General features: G+C 48.2%; 1 protein-coding gene across 3 annotated transcripts in view; it reads right to left on the bottom strand.

Moving 5' to 3' along the window:
* The window catches only part of KCNS3 (potassium voltage-gated channel modifier subfamily S member 3), a 45,931-nt gene extending 28,791 nt beyond the window's left edge, over nt 1–17,140 (bottom strand). The window contains exon 1 of one of the 3 annotated variants that reach the window (XM_068974562.1): nt 17,027–17,140. The gene's annotated coding sequence lies outside the window, so the exon portion shown is untranslated. The remainder of the gene's footprint in view (nt 1–17,026) is intronic. The other 2 variants (XM_068974578.1, XM_068974570.1) reach the window with 2 other exon arrangements.
* Between the last annotated feature and the right edge of the window lie 920 nt (nt 17,141–18,060).

Raw genomic sequence — 18,060 nt, 5'->3', positions numbered from 1 at the left:
CCAGCCCAGACCCCCCTCCTATCTTGTGGATTCATGGAACTGCCTACTGGATGTATCCATTCGAATGTCCTAATGGGACCTTGAAATAAAACACATGTACACTTTCCCTTCATCCTCTGTTCCCAAGCATCTCTCAGGTCCCTTTCCTTCCCCTGTCTCTCCTGCCTCTGCTTCAATTCAGACACACAGTGTTTTCCATGGTTTACTCAATAGACTTCTGACTGCCCTCCCCACCCAGGCCTGTCTACGTTCTCTACGCTCAAATTCATTCTTCCATCCAAGCTAAAGCTACCTTCTAAAAGGCACAGCCTTGTATAACACAAGGAACTCAAACTGGTGCTCTGTGACAACCTAGAGTGGGTGGGGTATGGGAGGGAGTGGGTTCAAGAGGGAGTGGACACATGCACACTATGGCTGATTCACGCTGTCGTATAGCAGAAACCAACACATCATGAAGCAATTATCCTCCAATTTAAGGTTTTTTTTAAAGGAAAAAAGATAAATAAATAAAATGCACAACCTTAACATGCTCTGATGGCTCCTTGGCCTTCAGGATAAACTCTGGATCCACACTGCTTGAGTCTGAATCTGCCCAAAACTTAATCTAAGACCAAGGCCATGTGGGCTCAGTCATGTCCAACTCTTTTGTGACCCCATGGGCTGCAGCCCACCAGGCACCTCTGTCCATGGGATTTTTCAGCCCAGAATACTGGAGTGGGCTGCCATTTCCTCCTCCAGGGGATCTTTCCCACCCAGGGATAGAACCCACATCTCCTGCATTGACAGGTGTATTCTTTCCCATTACACCATCTAAGTAGAGCACTATGTAAATACTTATTCTATTTTATCATTAAGCATTGCCAGAGCCCTGAGTGTCATCTGAGTAAGACCTGGAATTCTAAGTACACAGAGACTGACCCATCTCTTTGATGCTACGTTAACCCCCACCCCAGCCCCCCAGGTAGACACACCTGCACCAGGTTCACCCACAGCAACAATGAGAGGCCAGCAAAATTCACCGGCAGAGCTTTAGTGTCCTGTGTCTCTTTCAGTGCACCCCTCACTCGCTTCCAGCCAACACCCTTCTTGCGTTTGCCCTGTTCCCCTTTCAAAACCAGTAGGAAGTGCGGTGAGGTTAGTCTTCGTGCTCAGGTATGAAGTGAGGCCTCTGGACACTTCTCACAACACCAAGGGCTCTTTGGACACAAACAACAGCAACTGGGCTGGCTCACTGACAAATCCAATCTTTGAAGGCTCTTTGAAGCTCTGTGAGCCAAAGAGAAGCCTGAAGACGCACACGTGGCCACAAACAGGAGCCAGGGCACTTCTGAAGGACACAGAGACAGAAACAACAGACAGAAGAAGCAGTCTGGTCAGGGAGAGCAAGGAACACGCCAGGAGGCTCCTCCATCCTGCCGTCCCTCCACTGACAGACGCCTGACAGGCTGGGCGAACCGTCTGTCCGTCCCATGGCTGGACTGGGGCAGAAGGAATCTCAGGGGCATCCTTAACAACCACCATCCCACCAAGACAACAACCAGACGGGGAGGAATAGTTACCCAAAGGAAATGAGAGGGCTGCAGGAAGAGGAAACTGATGTGTGGCTGAAAAGTCCATTCAACTTTCCCACAGAGTTCTCTACTCTCGACCTTGGAACTATAACTATAAATATGAGTATGAATAACGTATGGGCTTCCCTGGTGTCTCAGTGGTAAAGAAGCCACCTGCCAATGCAGGAGACTCGGGTTCAATCCCTGGGGCAGGAAGAGCCCCTGGAGGAGGAAATGACAACCCCCTCCAGTATTCTTGCCTGGGAAATCCCATGGACAGAGGAGCCTGGTGGGCCACAGCCCACGGGGTCACAAAGAGTGGGACAGGACTGAGCAACTGAACAACATGAATACTGCAGAAGTCTAAGGAATTTCAGGTCTCAAGGAACAGGTCAAATTACCTGTGTGGGTGTCTGAGGTCCCTAACGCCCCGAGTCCCATTCGCAGTCAAGTCAGTGACAGCATCTCACCCCTACTTCTCATGAACACCCCTTCCCTCTCCACAAGCAGCCAGAGACATTTCTAAACTACATGTCAGAATGTGTCTACACTTTCCATAAACCTACAGTAGCTCCCCAGTGTGTTCAGGACAGAGTTCAAACTTCTTTCCACAGATGTCAAAGCCAGAACATCCCCACCTGTATCTCTGACCACTGACCCACCATCTACTTCCAACCCCTCTTCCTGGGCTGTGACATATTCCTTCCCATCCCCAGCCATAGGGTACACTCTCTTTCCCAAATCTCACTGAAGCTGTCCCCTTGGTTCCCTCCTTTTTCAGTTAATTCCTGTTTGGTCTTCAAGAAACGAGCTCCAGTGTCATCTCTTCCAGGACACTCTCACTGGAGGCACTGCACACATGTTCACGTGCCCACACATCCATGCACACATCTCTAGTTACACAGGCATGATAGTCGGTGCTTACAGATCTGTACTTCTCAGTAATATCACCAACACACAGTGATATCAGCACCCAATACACAACAGGCAAGTGGGAGATGCCTGGTGGGATCCTGACTAAATGAATGTTCCACCTAACGATAAAAAAAAAAAAAAAAAACCAAGGATTTTCCTGCTCAAGAGTGGAGAAGCCTGCTCAGAGGATGCCTTTACACCATCCAGTCTTCCCTGGAGGCTCCAGGATGTGGGATGAGAATGTTTGACCAAGTTATCATTTCTACCTAGTCTGTGCCCCTGATACATCAAGGTCTTTCCAAAGGATTGTAGAAAAGCATCTATTGCTGCTAGAAGTCACAGATTTTGCTAAATCATAAATCCTCAACATATTTACAACAAAACTCTGAGACAGCCAAATGTCTGTTGCTGTAGTAAGTTGTCACAGAGACTATTTATTTCATGGAGTGAAAAAAGAAGTTTCACTTAACATTTTAAATATGATGGTTTATGTAACATCTAATCCATTATTTGGAAGGGAGAAAAAATGTTTTTATGCTTCACAAATATCCACATCCAGCTCCTGGAAACCAAGCTGGGAGGACTTTTTTTTTTAACGCTTTGCCAAGAACTATCCACTATGACTCACTCCTAACTTTATCAATATAAAAAAATTATAAAATAATGAGATCCCCAGGGGATGCGAGTCAGAATCACATGACTGAGTGGGAGATGCAGCTGGCTCCCACTGCCCAACATCATGAGAAAGAATCTAATGGCATATCCCGAGCCCACAAAAAAGACAAAATTCAAAATTCAAAGTATAGTTTCTATTAAATGTGTATTGCTTTCACACCATCATAAAGAACAACAGTAAGTCAAAATATCATGTCAGGACCATTTGTAGATATAACCAAAAATGCACGGTCCACAAATTCTAAAATACTACTATCTTGCCCTTCATAGAAAAAATTTGCCAACCCTTGAGTAAATAGTTAACACTCAAATAACACAAATGCCAATAACATAGAGATCCCCATACTTGATTATAAACTCTTCCCTTCGATCCTATATGTGCATGCTAAGTCGCTTCACTCATGTCCAACTCTGTGTGACCCTATGGACTATAGCCTGCCAGACTCATCTGTCCATGGGATTCGCCAGACAAGAATACTATAAGTGAGTGAATGAAGTCGCTCAGTCGTGTCCGACTCCTTGCGAGCCCATAGACTGTAGCCTACCAGACGATGTTCCAGACAATAGTACTGGAGTGGATTGCCATTTCCTTCTCCAGGGGATCTTCCCAACCCAGGGCATGAACCCAGGTCTCCCACATTGTACACAGATGCTTTACTGTCTGAGCCACCAGGGAAGTCCAAACACACCGTTGGCAGTGGTGGGATACCATAGTGGGTTGCCATTCCTACTCCAGGGGATTGTCCTGACGCACTGATCAAATCTGCGTCTCTTACATCTCCTGCATTGGCACGTGGGTTCTTTACCATTAGCACCACCCGGGAAGCCCCAGTTTGGAATTCTCCAGGCAAGAATCCTGGAGTGGGTTGCCATTCCCTTCTCCAAGGGATCTTCCCAACCCAGGGATTGAAACTGGGTCTCCTACATTTCAAGCAGATTCTTTACTGTCTGAGTCACCAAGGAAGCCCTATGATCATATATACCTGTTGCAAATTCAAACTGTACACTAGCATTGAAATTAAAAATTCCTAAAATGCCCTAGAATTTCTTTTGTCAGATATGGATAGAACAAATATTGTTTCCAATCCTGCGGTTGCTTTCATCAATTGTTATTGTTGCTGTTTCATTCAAAAGGGAGTTAAAAAAGAGTTTTCAATTTGACTATTAAAATTTATTTGCACACCTCTCCTTTCTCCAATCTACATCCTAAGGGTGCTCACTTCTCTCTGAGTTTCAAAGTTCTCCATACAAGGAAGAACAAGGTGGGGTAGAACAGGAAGGAAGAAAAGGAGAGACCCCAAGCCCTCTGGCAAGCACAGCAGTGACATGGACAGAGCCCCAGAGATGGCTTTTGGCACCATCTCTGGACCAGTGCAGACTTTCTTCCTGACCTTCTAAGCAGAAGTCCTCACTCCACAGTAAATAGAAATGCACACTTGAAAACAACAAATGATATGATACTTCTCTTTTTCAGGAGCCACCTAGTTTTTTCACTTGAAATCGTAGATAAACAATACAGGGAACTGTGAAGGTCCAAAATCAGATAGTATGACATGAAAAGAGACAAAAACATATAACATAACCAACAGTTTATTTGGCTGTGGATTTATTCTATAGCAGTAGTTCTCAAGTGATTCCCCGATGGCTCAGTGGTAAAGAATCCACCTGCCAAGGTAGGAGATGTGAGTTCGATCCCTAGGTCAGGAAGATCCTTGGAGGAGGCAATGGCAACACACTCCATTTTTCTTGCCTGGGAAATCCCATGGACAGAGGAGCCTGGCAGGCTATACAGTCCATGGGGTTGCAAAGAGTCGGGCATGACTGAGCATGCACGCAAGCCAGCCAAGTAGTTCTCAAAGTGTTGTCAGGGACCTCTGGAGTTCCTAAGATTCTTTAAAGGGTTCATGAGGTCAAACCTGTTTTCATAATAAACTAAGATGTTATTTTCCTGTTTCCTTCTCATTCTCTCACAAGTGTCCTATGGAGTTTTCCAGAGGATACAGGATGTTTGAGAACATAACAGACTTAGTAGAGAAGCAAAGCTAAGCGTTCCATTGTGTTCTATTAACCTAGACAAATAAATTTGTAAAAGTGTAAAACAATGTCACTTATAATCTTTTTGTTTAAAAAAGGTAGTTATTTTCCATAAAAATATACCATTTGTGTTAACATGGTATGAGATTATTATCGTTAGTTTAAATGAATTAATGATTAATTTGAAATGTATCTATTTTCATTTCTAATATAAACATTACCTGGTAACTCAGTTGCTAAAGAAATCTGCCTGCAATGCAGGAGACCTTGGTTCAACTCCCAGGTTGGGAAAAAGCCCCTGGAAAAGGGATAGGCTACCCACTTCAGTATTCTTGGGCTTCCCTGGTGGCTCAGGTTGGAAAGAATCTGCCTGCAATGTGGGAGACCTGGGTTCGATCCCTGGGTTGGGAAGCTGCCCTGGAGAAGGGAATAGCTACCTACCCCAGTATTCTAGCCTGAAGAATTCCATGGACTATATAGTCCACGGGGTTGCAAAGAGTTTGACATGACTCAGTGACTTTCACATTAACAAAAGCTTGGAACAAAACCTCTTAAGCATATACAGGTCCTGAGACTAAAACAATTGAAAATGCAATTTCACAGCAATATAATCTCAATTTCTTTTTTTTTTTTTTCTGATTTTTTTATTGTAGTAAAATATACATGACCTAAAATTTACCCTCTCAACCATTCTGAAGTATACAGCTCAATAGTATTAAAAGCATTCATAATAACATGCAAACACCATCTGAAACTTCAGAACTCTTTTCATGCTTAAAACTGGAACTCTCTACCCAATACGGTACTTTTTGTGGATCTGTCTACTTCGTCCAATCAGCTAATCAGTCCACACTAATGGGACCCTTCCTCCTCTAGGGTGTGTAGGGTGTGTAGCTGTGTAGATGAGTGTGTGGGGCAGGACCCTGTGCCCAGGAGAGACAACTCCATCCCCTCCTATCTACACCACACAGTCCCAGATGTCCACTGCTCAAAACCACCTCCAGTTCCACTCCTCATGATTTAACTCTGCCTTCATGGGGCATTCTGAAACTTTACCCCAAAATCTAATAGCATTTCAGTTCAGTTCAGTTCTGTCACTCAATCGTGTCCAACTCTTTGTGACCCCATGGACTGCAGCACACCAGGCCTCTCTGTCTATCACCAACTCCCAAAGTTTACTCAAACTTATGTCCATTGAGTTGGTGATGCCATCCAACCATCTCATCCTCTGTTGTCCCCTTCTCCTCCCACTTTCAATCTTTCCCAGCATCAAGGTCTTTTCAAATGAGTCAGTTCTTCGCATCAGGTGGCCAAAGTATTGGAGCTTCAGCTTCAGCATCAGTCCTTCCAAGGAATATTCAGGACTGGTTTCCTTTAGGATGGACTGGTTGGATCTCCTTGCAGTCCAAGGGACACTCAAGAGTCTTTTCCAACACCACAGTTCAAAAGCATCAATTCTTCGGCACTCAGCTTTCTTTATAGTCCAACTCTCACATCCATACATGACTACTGGAAAAACCATAGCTTTGACTAGACGGACCTTTGTTGACAAAGTAATGTCTCTGCTTTTTAATAAGCTGTCTAGATTGGTCATAGCTTTTCTTCCAAGAAGCAAGCATCTTTTAATTTCATGGCTGCAGTCACCATCTGCAGAGATTTTGGAGATCAAAATATATATATATATATTAAGTCTGTCACTGTTTCCACTGTTTCCCCATCTATGTGCCATGAAGTGATGGGACCAGATGCCATGATCTTAGTTTTTTGCATGTTGAGTTTTAAGTCAAATTTTTCACTCTCCTCCTCTTTCACTTTCATCAAGAGGCTCTACGGGCTTCCCGGGTGGCTCAGCAGTAAAAAGATCTGCCTGCGATGCAGGAGCCTTAAGAGATCTGGGTTCTTTCCCTGAGTCAGGAAGATCCCCTGGAGCTGGGCATGGCAACCCACTCCAGTATTCTTGCCTGGAGAATCCCGTGGACAGAGGAGCCTAGTGGGCTACAGTCCATGGGATCCTAAGAGTCAGACATGACTGAAGCAACTGAGCACAAGACGCTCTTTAGTTCTTTAGTTCTTCTTCACTTTCTTGCCATAAGGGTAGTGTTATCTGCATGTCTGAGATTATTGATATTACACCTGGCAATCTTGATTCCAGCTTCCACAGAGTCTGAGACAGAACCGGCTTTTTTGTTTGTTTGTTTGGGAGTCTCCTGAGGAGGTACAGGTCAGCAGTGGACTGCTGTGGGGGTAGGGGCTTTGGGTACAGTAGACCTGGGTATGGCATAAGCCCTCTTGGAGGAAGTCGCCATTAACCACCATAGAGCCACCAGAGCTTACACAGGACTGGGGAAACAGACTCTTGGAGGGCACAAATAGAACCTTGGGGGCACCAGGACCCAGGAGAAAGGAGCAATGACCCCACAAGAGACTGACCCAGACTTGCCCGTGAGTGTCCAGGAGTCTCAGGCAGAGGCACAAGTCGGTGGTGGCCTGCTGCAGGGCTGGGGGCACTGAGTGCAGCAGTGCATGCATGGGACCTTTTGAAGGAGGTCGCCGTTATCTTCCTTACCTCTACCATAGTTTGACCTCAGGTCACATAACAGGGAGGGAACACAGCCCTGCCCTGCAACAGAAATAGCATGTAAGTGGGGATTATTTCCAAGTTCGGAGAAGGCAATGGCACCCCACTCCATTACTCTCGCCCCATGGATGGAGGAGCCTGGTAAGGCTGCAGTCCATGGGGTCACTAAGAGTTGGACACAACTGAGTGACTTCAATTTCACTTTTCTCTTTCATGCATTGGAGAAGGAAATGGCAGCCCACTCCACAGTGTTCCTGCCTGGAGAATCCCAGAGATGGCGGAGCCTGGTGGGCTGCCGTCTATGGGGTCGCACAGAGTCGGACACGACTGAAGCGACTTAGCAGTAGCAGTACTTCCAAGTTGCTGATACTAACTTATAAATGAAGGGTTTGCTGGTGTGCCCTTATCTGCTGATGTGGGTGAGAGAAGCAACTGGTAAAAAAGCAACTAAAAGCTAACTCAGGAGCTGTGAGGGTCCCGTTACATAACTGGACATCCTACTGGATACTCTCTACTTCAAAGCCCCGAATAAAAGGCATGAGATGAGAAGGCAAAGTGTGCTGCAGCTTCCACATTCTAAGTCTGGAGGAGCTGGAAGAAGAGAAGTCAGGGCTCATGACCAAAAAGAGGCACCACGCTGACATTTGATTTCTAATTAGATCCAGAAGCTAGGGGAAACGGCTTAAAGGTAAAGCTCTCAGGCACCATATGAACTTTCATGAGATTCCTATTTTTGCATATCCGGAGCGCCTACACCATAGGATGTGTGATTTAGGGAGGTGATGAGAAGGTATGAGGATACTGATACCTTTTTATACTTCCTCAAAGACAGAAAGATAGATAAACACTGTTACATGATGACACTTTGTACTTACACATTTAGGGAGGAGGAGACAAGCTTCACCAAGAAGGTTCAACCCTGAAAGAGCCAAGGGGCTAAATCTTAGCCAGGGAAGAGCTAATCACCAAGAGGAGGAGGGTGGGCAGAGTCCACATGAGGTGGTGCTGTTTAGTCCTCAGGTGTGTCTTACTCTCTGCGACCCCGTGAACTGTTACCCACTAGGCTCCTGTGTCCATGGAATTCTCCAGGCGAGAATACTGGAATGGGTTGCCATTTCCTTCTCCAGGGGATCTTCCCGACCCAGGGATCGACCCCGCATCTCCTGCATTGGCAGGTGGATTCTCATGACCCCCCCTCATGAAGGTACCACACTTAGAAAACTGGGATCTTAAGAACCCAATATCCGGAAGGTATGATTTATTGACCTCAAAGACCAAAATGCTGAAATACCCTTGCCAGAATCCAGGCATCTCTTCTCAATCCAAATATGCAAACTACAGTCTTTAACCCTGGAGTTCTCCCATCTCTTTAGCCAATAAATTTGTTACCATAAGTAAACCATTAAGTGTTAACTGTTCGTCACTCAGTTGTGTCCGACTCTTTGTGACCCCATGGACTGTAGTCCGCCAGGCTCCTCTGTCCATGAAAGAATACTGGAGTGGGTAGCCCCTCCCTTCTCCAGAGGATCTTCCCAACCCAGGAAACGAACTGGGGTCTCCTGCATTGCAGGCAGATTCTTTACCATCTGAGCCACTAGGGAAGCCCAAGTACATGATTTTAGGTTCACCTTGGCAGGCTGATCAGAACTTAGGAAAGCCAAACAAGATGACAGAAGAATGAAAGCAAAAAAAAAGCAAACATGTTCAAGCCCAAAATGTTAGTCTGCTGGCATTCTTTTATCTGAACACACTAATGATTTGTCAGGATATAAGTCAGCACTACTGAAAGCAGCCTTCAAGAGGCAGATGCCTCTTCACTGATCTTTGGAGTAATTTTCAATTCCATTGTCCTGTTTATGCTGTCATTTCCCTTCAACGATTGATTGGTCACTGGGTAGTCCATCATTTCTTCAAGACTCCATCAGGCTCCCTGTGATGTTCCTTGTTGATCTACAGGCCAGCATATTCTGCTACACGTGGGTTCCCAGATGATAGACCATATGTCACTCTCTTGCATCTTTTTACGGGATCCCCGTGGGTACAAAGGAAGAGTCCCATGTGATGAGGAAGACCCGGTAAAGAAGGATTCCACTGAGATGCAGAAAGCTGGCTTCTAGCCATGCCTGACGCTCCCCATCAGGCCTCGCCCCCATACATCTTGAGCGACGCTCCGCATCTCCCCGGCAGCACGCTGATCACGGATGTCTTTTCCATTTAAGTCAGTTTGAAAGCAGCTTGCTGGTGATCATCAAAGACCAAATGCTTAGAATCTCACCACAAATGTTCCCACATACCCACTCATAGTTCTCCTAATTCAATTTATAAAAACGATCCAAATTAACACATCTAAATGACTCTATGGAAGAAGAATATTTGTAGAAAGATCATCTATTTTTTAAATCATAAAATTGCCAGGTTGTGGGGAGAAAAGCAGGGAAGGACAAGTAACACACTCAAACTTAGCGACTGGAGACAAAGCCAGAGGAATCTCTAATCTTCCAGAAGTGCTAGTATTGTATAACTCCCCATTCAGAGACGGGTGCGTGTTGGTTTACCGAGGAGCTGGCTTCAGCTCCCTAACCTTGGCCACAGTCGCCTTCCACACGGACAGACATAGACGCCAAGCCTCCCCTGCCCTCACCCCCGTGTTTGTTCCCTTTGATAACTGGCCTACACCTGTAGGATCTCCACTTCCTCACTCCCTATTCATTCTCACTCAGTCCCAGCTGGCTTGAGGTCTCACCTCTCCAACATGCCTCTAACTAGCCTCCCAATGGCCACGCCAGAACCTCTCCAGTCTCTTCGTCTCTACTCTCATTTTCACAGCCTTCACGGGTGATCTTCTAGAAACATAAACTGGCTCCTGACACTGCCCTGCCACAAATCCATGAACTCCTCCCCAGAGCCCTGGTGATAAGCTCTTAAGATCCTGAACTTGGCCCTAAGTGCACAGCGTGACCTGGCCCCTGCCTTCCTCTCTGAACTCCTCCCAGCACCTTGGCCGATTCTCCTAGAGTTCCTCCAACTGTCCAGGTTCATTCCTGTCTTAGAATCTTCACACCCTCCGCAGCCTGGAAATCTCTCTCTCTCTGCCTTTTCAATGTAATAAACTCCTCTTCACCTCTCAGAAAGAAAAGTCTCTTCCTCAGTACGGTCTTCCCAGCTCCCCCACCTAAACGAGCACCCGCAACCCCATCCCTGCTACTCTCCCAGATGCAATTCTTTGGAACTCTTGCCACTCCTTAAGTGTTTGCATTTATTTGTTTAACATCTGTCTTCTCACCAGCCCCAGCCTAGTACATAACCCAGGGTAGATACTCAAATACTTGTTGAACAAATGCTTGTGCAAATGTATATATGTAAAGAGGATATATACACGACCACAGAAGCTAATCATTAAGTCAACATGGGTGAGCATCTGCTGGGTGCTCAGTTGGCTCAGGTGATCTGCTCAGGACATCAGCAGGATGCTTCATTTGTTGGGAACTTCAGCAAGCACACTGAAGCCAGCTGCTATCAGCACTAACTGCTTATCTATAATGCTAAGTCACTTCAGTCGTTTCCAACTCTGGGATCCCATGGACTGTAGCCCGCCAGGCTGCTCTGTCCATGAGATTCTCCAGGCAAGAACACTGAAGCGAATTGCTTATCTATAGTGTTACTGGCTAAAAGGAGGTCTTGTGTCATTATCATCCAACATGGGTGCAATTAAAGACAATTTTATAAGGTATCTACTCCAAACAAACTATGGTGCAGGAAGGAACTTTGCTCAATATTATGTAACAACCTAAACAGGAAAATAAATTTTAAAAAAAGAAGAGATACATATCTATGTATAACTGAATCACTTTACTGTACCCCTGAAACTAACACAACATTGTTACTCAACTATACAACAATTAAAAAGCTTAATAATTATATTTAATTTTTAAATAAAAGGCTGCTTTCTTTCTCTGCCTCTTACACAATTCTGGCCAATAGGATGTAAGCAGAAATGTGCTGGAAAAACTTTTGAAAAAAATAACAAACAACATGCAAGGCTCTGCAGGATCCCAAAGAGGGCAAGACCCCCTTGTCTGCAAACAAAAAAAATACTACAAACAAATCTAGGAACTACTTAGAGCTTAGCAAGAAGAGTTAACTTTTATAGCCCATAGATGTATGTTAGAAAGTTGCAAAGGCTCATCTTAAGAAATGATAAAGGAAAACAAGGATGGACTTTCTCTAAATCAGCTTCTACATTTGACTGCACATTCCAAATATTGTTGTGTTCATCACAATTGTGATTTCTCTCCAAGTTTCACCTACCAGGTCACTGAATGCAAAAATAAAACAACAACATAAAAGGTACTTTCTTCTTCTCCCCTGCCCCAACTAAGCATTCTAGCTACCCAAGAGTAACAGCCAAAATCCAGCTTCAGGATGAAATTCAAACTCCACCACTTCCAGGGACCCTCCCCATCTACTGCCCTCATTGTGAGACACAAAAATGATGGACCTGGAGTCAGAAGACTCCTGTGTGTGTTGCTAGCTCAGGCATGTCCAATTCTTTGCAGCCTCATGTGCTGTAGCCTGCCAGGCTCCTCTGTCCATGAGATTTCCCCGGGCAAGAATACTGGACTGGGATGCCATTTCCTAGAAATGGCCAAATCCAAGTCTCACTCACTTTGCCTTATTTTTTTCATCTGCAACTTGAACTTCCTAACCTTCCCTCAGCCTGTCACTTCTTGCACTCGATTACTGTGAGAACTGAAATGAGATAACCTTGTGAGGTTTCTACAAACTGCAATAGGCTAGACAGAGATGACAAAGTCAGTGCGATTTTTATCAGGACTCATATTTAGCATCTTGGTGGTTCTGTCTTACGCATGCTAATCTTGAGTCTCCAAGTCTGCTATAAGTTCAAGCTTGCAGAATATATCTTAGATTCTGCCTGTCCTTAGTGCCTGCAGTACTAGACACAAGGTGGTGGTGGTTGTTGTTGTTTAGTCACTAAGTCATGTACTTAGTGATTCTTTGTAAACCAATGGACTGTAGCTTGCCATGCTTCTCCATCCTCCACTATCTCACAGAGATAGTTTGATCAAATTCACATCCATTGAGTCGGTGATGCCATCTCACCATCTCATCCTCTGCTGCTTGCTTCTCCTTTTGCCTTCAACCTTTTCTAGCATCAGGTAATCACACAATAATTTTTTGTGAGTTGGTTACTGGCTGGCTTTTTTAATGGATTTGACAGAAAGTGCACTGTCCTGTGATTTTCCTGGATTTCTCACTGATAATAAACAACCTTTCTGGAAATAGCCATAATGTTTACCTACCCCATGACCTTTATGGTCTGTTTCCCTTTTTCCCAACCAGCTGGGCAGAGTTCCACCGGAGAGAGGATAACATTGGCCAAAGAAAAAAGAATATTTTTCTAGCATAGTTTTCAAGTTTCTTTTCAAGGGGAGATGGGGAGAATGGGGATGGAGAGATGGGGAGTTTCAAGGGGATAAGCAACCAAAAAGTTGCTTCGTAACAGCAAGCCACCTCTCAAGGTCACCATCCAACAAGCTCAGCCTGAGTCCTACTAAGCGCAGGGCAGAGGGAGACACAAAAAGGAATAGAGCAGTGGCTCCAGCTCCACAGCCAGACTGCAAGGGACAGAATTCTAGCTTCCCATCATCCTCATTATGTGACTTTGCACATGATGCTCAGTTGTCTTTTTTTCTCATCTACAATAGGGTGATTCATAGGGGCAGAGATCAGAGCTATGTAGCAATAAGCCAAGGGATGCCTGGAGCCACCCAAAACTGGACTAGACCAGGAACAGATTCCCCTTGCCTGTGGGCAAACTTGATTTGGGTCTGCTAGCCTCCAGAACGGAGAAGGCAATAGCACCCCACTCCAGTACCCTTGCCTGGAAAATCCCACGGACGGAGGAGCCTGGTAGGCTGCAGTCCATAAGGTCACTGAGAGTCGGACACGACTGAGTGACTTCACTTTCACTTTTCACTTTCATGCATTGGAGAAGGAAATGGCAACCCACTCCCGTGTTCTTGACTGGAGAATCCCAGGGACAGGGGAGCCTGGTAGCAGGCCATCTATGGGGTCACACAGAGCTGGACACGACTGAAGTGACTTAGCAGCAGCAGCAGCAGCCTCCAGAACTGTAGAAGAATATTTTTTTCTGTTGTTTTAAGCCAATAAAATAAAAAAGGGAGTGTTAAAACAGCCTATCTCCTAAGGTTGTCATCAGGATGAAATGAGTTAATGCATCAAGAGCTTTCAACCTGGTGCTTCATTCAGGGTAACAACAATGTCCAGCAGCAAGATCCTCACAGCTAAATGAGAAGCAAAGTAAGTCTAGGAGCCATGAGCAGGTAGAAATCAGGCTGGAACCCAGGTCCCCAGTCTTAGTAGGTTTTTCACACAAGTGGTACTTGGGCAGATCTACATTCTTGATAATTGATCAGCAGGGACTGTAAGCACACCCACCCTTCCCTCTGCCTCCAACCCCCCTGGGTAGCTGTCCTTGCCTGCTAGTGAGACCTTGGGTCCAGCCCCATCCTGCGGTCTCCCATTAGCTCAGAGCGCCCTGCAGGGGCTCCATGTATTGCTGGCTCCCACAGATACACTGTGACCAAGAAAGGAAGCCTCACTTCCCAATGGGAGTGTTTTGAGGATTAAATGAGATAATGCCTGGAAAAGTGCCAAGCAGAGTAGCTGGTATAGGTATCCAGCCAATAATGCTATTGTTTATATAGATAGATATTGTGATAAAAAGTGAATGTCGCTCAGTCGTGTCCGATTCTTTGCGACCCCATGCAGTCCAGGGAATTCTCCAGGCCAGAATACTGGAGTGGGTAGCCTTTCCCTTTTCCAGGGGATCGCCTCAACCCAGGGATCAAACCCAGGTCTCCCACATTGCAGGATAAAGAAGAGGACTTCTCTGGCAGTCCAGTGATTAAGACTCCACACTTCCACTGCAGCGGGCCTGGGTTCCATCCCTTGTCTGGAGAACTGGAGAATGAAGATCCTGCATGCCTCAAGGCATGGCCAAAAAAAAAAAAAAGGAGGAAAACCCTTGTGATGCCTGCTCTCTTGGAGCTGACACACATCCCAGCCCCAACTGCCAGACACAGGGCAAATGGAGAACTCTGGTAGAACAGGGAGGCAGTCTCTGAAGGATGAAATTCACTGGACACAGAAGAAGTGGCTGAAGTGCCCACTCTTCCCTCCCTTTCTTTAAAATAATACAGAAGAAGAAAAAAACTTAGCCGGTGCTTTGCTGGCAGGCTCAAGTGTCAGAGCATTGGCTTTTTAATATTTTAATATTTCTGAACAGAACAAAGATTGCTTCCAACCTCCCCATTTGCTCTCACATACTTGACCAGGAAAACCTTAGCTTTGCTGCATTCATTAAGGGCTTTTCTTGTTCAGGCTGATTTTCCAGGTAATGATGGCTCAGACACAAGACAGAGGCAAAACAGATTCTGCAAGTCTCCTTAAAATATTCACAGCAAGCTCTGGATTCCGAGTTTCTGAGCACTTCATGATCATCTTTTCCCTACCCCAATACTGATCATTCCTAGTTCTGAAATGACTAATTTAATATTAGAACAGGAGAAGAAAGGAATCTGGTGAGAAATGAAAAAAAAAAAAAAAAAAAACTGGGAGCAGAAACTTCACCTTACTGCATATGACCAAGGCCTGGCCCAACCCCTGTGGTCTGGTTGTAAACACATACTGAGTGAATCAATGTCCTTAAGCAGTTTACCACCCGGGGAAAGAGTGAGACCTACCTAGTACAGCAAGTTCAACCACAGAATCAATGCCACCCTCTCTCAGCCTGAGACATGTGCAGAGGGAAGGACTAGGGCATCTGCCTTTAGCAAGAGGGCAGGTGCTCAGCAAACGCTTGCATTCTGTTTACCTGGGCAGGTATTTGCAAGTAGTCAGAAAGGGGAGCAAAAGGGGGTAACTTACCCAGTTCTAAGCGAATGCTTATGCAAATCCCTTAAGCAAATACATGAAAAGGGATGGGAAGGTTTCTGATCTGGTTTTTCTCACTTGCCCTACTCTGGGGGCCTGTGAGATGAAAGACAAAAATCAAGTCAGAGGGCGATGAGAAACAATACCTCCACACCCCAGCCTCAAACCAGGTCTTCCAGGGTGATTCTGGCGTGTAGAGAGGTGTTTCTCTGTTGCCCTCCACCCCTGTCCTGGGTTGCCAGAGTTAGGCTACCGTCTCAGGGTCCCCAGCCGAGACGATCAGACACCAATGGCGCAAAGGGTGCTCCTTTCCCACAAGAGACCACAAGAGGCAGAGCAGGAGAAGCGCGCGGGGCAGGGAAGGGGGGGTGCGTGGGGGGCGGGGGGGTGCGTGGGGGGCGGGGGGGGGGGTGCGGGGGAGGTTGTTCAAAATGATCCCTGCAATGCGAAAGGCACCCAGCCCGGCTCGCCGCGGCCCCTGCCAGCAGGTCTGGCTCACTCGCCAGCCGATTCACCTCGAGAAGTCGGGCAGCCAACCAGCCGAGCGCGGGAAATGGAAGTTTGCGACCCCGAAGTACCCACTCCCATCACGAGCACTAATCCAGACGCATGGTCGGCGGGCGACCTGACACGGGCCGGGCCCTGCCAGCCCCAAGCGGCTCCCAGCCGGAGCGCGCCGGCAGTCCCCGGGCGCAGCGCGGCACCGGAGCCAGCTCCCTGCGCCCCGGGTGCGCTCATCCCAGCAACTGTCGCGGGGCGCCCTGCACTGCTGCGGGGCAAAGGGGAGGGAAGAGTGACAGGGAAGAAGGCGGAGCAGGCGGCCAGGGAAGCACTTACAGCCGTCCGGAAAGCGCCTCCTCCTCTTCTCTAGGAAGAGAAGGAACGGCTTCCAGGCTAAGGAAACGCCCCAGGGCTGCCCCTCCGCGAAGTGCCTTTCCGCGGCTCCTCGCTTCTCCCGCCTCCGTCCGTCCCCCACCCGGCGCCCAAGAATGGATTCTAGACACCCTCCCTGCGGCTTTCCGAGGGACCCAGACACTGTCTCGGCTGCCGGCGGCTCGCGCAACAGGCGGATCCTTAGGGCTCCAGCGACGACGGGCTCTGGGGACCGGAGGATGGAGCGCGCCGGAGAGAGGCGCGCCCGGCAGGACTCCAAGTGGCCTGCAGGTGTAGGTCTGCGGGGGTCGTGCACTCGTGACCTGGGCCATGGCGGGGCTGGGCAGCAGATGATGGGGAAAGTTGCGGGGTCGCACGGAGAAGTCTCCGGAGTGCGCGGGGAGGAGGGGATACAAGCATGTACCTGCAGGCGTCCCGGCGCCTTAGGCTGGTTCCGCTCCGCGGCCGCCCGCCCGCGCTGCAGATATCAGGCGTCCCCGCGCGGCCCCGCGCCCGCCGCACCGGCGGCGAGGAGAGCCCGGTGGCCCGCGTCGGTCGGTCTGGTCCGTCCAGTCCGGCAGGAGCGCGGCGCCCGGGAGCCGCCGGCGGGGCGGGGCGGGGCGGGGCCCCCCGCTTGGCCGGCACCCCATTGGTCGCAGCCCCGTCCGCCGCCTGGCTTCGGGTTCACAGTCGGCGCTCCGGGCCGAGGGCGCGGCGCGGTGCCGCGGGCGATCGCTGGCTGCAGAACTCAGGCTGCGCGACGAGCGGACTGTTGGATGGACCGAGAGGCGGCCCCGCGGGGCGCGCGCCCCCGCCCGGACCCAAGTGCAGAGTCACCCCTGGGGCGGCGCGCCGGGGCCAGGCGGGAGCAGCACGAGCGCGCCCCGCGCCTCCCACCTGCGCGCCCTCCGGGGATGAGTGCACCTTGACCCTGCGGGAGACCGGTGACCTCCTCTGCGGCCCCAGCGGCCCCCGCAACGCCTCTCCGCCCGCCAGCAAAGCTCTGCGAATTTGCTAGAATTTTCTTCCCAAGGACTGCGGCCCCCAACTTGTTTTAAAACAAGTGCGAAGGAAGCAGCCCCAGGTCCTGCCTGTTTGCCACCAGCCCCGCTGCCTGAAGACTTGTGCAGTGTCTTCAAGATTGTTTTACACGCTCCGTTTCTCCACTTACCATGTCAGAAGAGCGGGCGGACATGTGCACTGAGCGGAAGGAAGACGAGTCAGCCCCCCTTCTCTAAGAATGGACGAGGGGTTTGGAGGGAGATACCTCGGAACAAACCCAGAACCCCGGCGAGGGCGGCGTGTGGTCCAGAAGGCCTCGCCCGCCCCTCCGCACTGAGCTAGGACGCTCAGCCAACCGCCCGGAGGCGAAATGGGACGCTTGGGGACCCACCCCCGCGCTCCCCCGCCCGCCCCCAAACTGCAGATTTTTAAGTTGTGCAGACTTGCAATAATTTT

This window comes from Capricornis sumatraensis, chromosome 1 (genome assembly GCF_032405125.1).
Source record: "Capricornis sumatraensis isolate serow.1 chromosome 1, serow.2, whole genome shotgun sequence".
NCBI classification, from domain to species: domain Eukaryota; kingdom Metazoa; phylum Chordata; class Mammalia; order Artiodactyla; family Bovidae; genus Capricornis; species Capricornis sumatraensis.
Note: the sequence above shows the minus strand (reverse complement) of the source record. Positions and strands in the feature narration are given on the sequence as shown.